Here is a 2,483-nt window from a genome sequence, read left to right as displayed (position 1 = left end):
AAATATTTTCTTAGATGTACATTTGAAATCCAGAGGAATCCCACCCTTTGGAATAGGTTGTAAGTGGGAACTTTAGGCAGATGTACTTGTCTGGGTGGAGTCTATTTGGTCCCTGAGAGGTAGGTCTGAGTAGGTTTCCTGTAGCTTATAAGTTTACAAAAGAGATAACAGCATGAACATTCTTTAAGATAAGCTTTTTGTGGAATAGAAGGAACAAGAATTTGTGATTACAGCTGGATCATATAGTGTTGAGTTGGCAAGAAGAGGAAATATGAAGCATTTAGCCAATCATGGAAACCCAATCAATTGAGGAGCAAACACTCAACACATGACCCCATGGAGAATGGTTCACAATTAAACCAGAACATGTTCCAATGTCCCAGTGAAGCCTTTCCTAACACTTGTAGATACAACTAAGTTACTATTGATTCTTCCTTATAATTAAATTTATTTCTATTTTTTCTAATTTAACTAATACATGTTTAATATCTGCCAGCCATTCTTAAAATCACCTTACAAATATTGTCCCTTATCCTCAAAGTATTCCCCAGGAGATTGGTACCCATTTGTAAAATGCCCCATTACCATATGAGCAAACTGAAGGAGAGAACATTCAAAAATATCTTCCCTACCTTTTGATAGGAAGCAGTAGATACAAAATACAAATTGATACAGAGCTTAAATCTAAATCCAATGTTGTGTGTTGTTTCCTAGAGAGACATGAATGAAGACACATGGTAATCACAGGTCAGAGAAACTATTTGATTCAGATCTAGCTTAATGAACCAGAGAGTTTACTGGGGTCACTTACAGGAGCATGGGTGAGTCAGAGATCACTGCACAACCAAAAAGCCCACCCAGTATAGGTGATGATTCATAAAACTGCATCCTGGGTTGGAGGCAGCTCAGTGGTCTGGAAAACCTCCCCACCTTATCCTCAGCCATCCTTATCACTAACATGGAACTGAGGAGGGAGGGGCCTTGCATTTCATATACCTTTCAAGAGTTTCCTGAGACTTGTAATTTCATGTACTTCCTGAGCCTTGTAGGTTTTTGTTTACTTCCTGAGTAATAATGAGCCTCATTCTAGGATGGAACATTTCAATTTCAAGGAAATAGCCGCACAACACTCAGACACTCCCCCTTGGGCCATATCCCCCATCCCTTCCCTCTGTCCTTCTATTCTGCATCCCTGGTGGACTCTTATAGGAGGCACTGCCAACTATTGGGATTGATTAGCTGACCAGTCTTCCCCACTAAATCATATCCTCTGTCATATGCAAATTACTGTCTTTGTTCTTTGTTTTTTTTTTTTTTATGTCATGAGACCTGGAAAGCTAAAACAAATGATTTTAGGTTCTGAGGAAAGTGTTTTAGAAGATTCTAAGAATTTCTAGGTGTGAGATGCAAACAGGTTTCCAAAGTAATTAGCTCAAGACCTGTTCACCCAGGTAAAAGGATAATAAAAGGCTAAATACAAGTGTGGCTGTAAAGTGATTAGCATGGCACAAGGCAAGTGTGCAGTAAATGTTATTTTCGCACCACACTAATAATAACAACTCACATTTAACAAGTAATTACCATGTGCCAAACATTGGCTGTGAGGGGTTTATTTAACTAATTTAATCCTCATGATAACACGAAAAAGGAAGCACTTGTCCTTACTGCACTGGTCAGAGTTGAAGTAGGAAAACAGAAACTACTTTCAGGACTAACCATCTCTGAGGATTCAATACCCTGAAGAGACGACATAGGTGAAGAAAGACCTGAGAGACCACAGAGGGTAAAGAGTCAGCCTGGACTCAGAAAACTGCTACTATCTGGAGACTTGAGGACAAAGGAAAGGACAAAATTACAGAGCCCAGGGGCTGGGGTCACCCAATTGCAGTTGGTAGCAAGGCACCAATCTCTGCGACACTTCATGAGCTGAAGCTACAAAAGAACCCTTGCATGAAAGGAGATATCTGAGGAGAAGACAGATTCCCTGAACCAGGGGCCAGAGAAGTCTTGGACAAAATGGGACATGTTGATCCCCTAGGTGACAGAGAGACACAAATAAGTAATTCCTTAATTTCTCCTCTTTTGTCTCTCCTGTCTGTAGCAAGTTCCTCCTAATAGCAAAACCTGATGGGAACTTACCTTGAGAAATATCCTTCAAGGGTCAGACTCCCTACCTTATAGAGCAAAGTATGTATAATGCTAGGAATCAACATGAGTGACTATAGACCTTTGGTGGCTGGACACTACATTTCAGGCAAAGAAATTTTGATATACACAAAGGCAACAAACAATATGCAGCCTGACTCTTTGAATAGTATATATATATATATAGTTGAAGTCAGGCAACCAGGATCTCATTTGGGCTGTCCAGAGCCTTTTTTTTAACCAAGCAAAGGTCCTTGCATAACTATGGGACCGATGACTGCAGTTTCTCTCATGCCTTAGTGTTCTTTAATGATTTGAAGATATGTCCTGACACACTT

The sequence above is a fragment of the Rattus norvegicus genome, chromosome X, assembly GCF_021556685.1.
Source record: "Rattus norvegicus strain SHRSP/BbbUtx chromosome X, alternate assembly SHRSP_T2T, whole genome shotgun sequence".
NCBI classification, from domain to species: domain Eukaryota; kingdom Metazoa; phylum Chordata; class Mammalia; order Rodentia; family Muridae; genus Rattus; species Rattus norvegicus.
The sequence above is the reverse complement of the archived record's forward strand: the minus strand, read 5'-3'. Positions refer to the sequence as shown.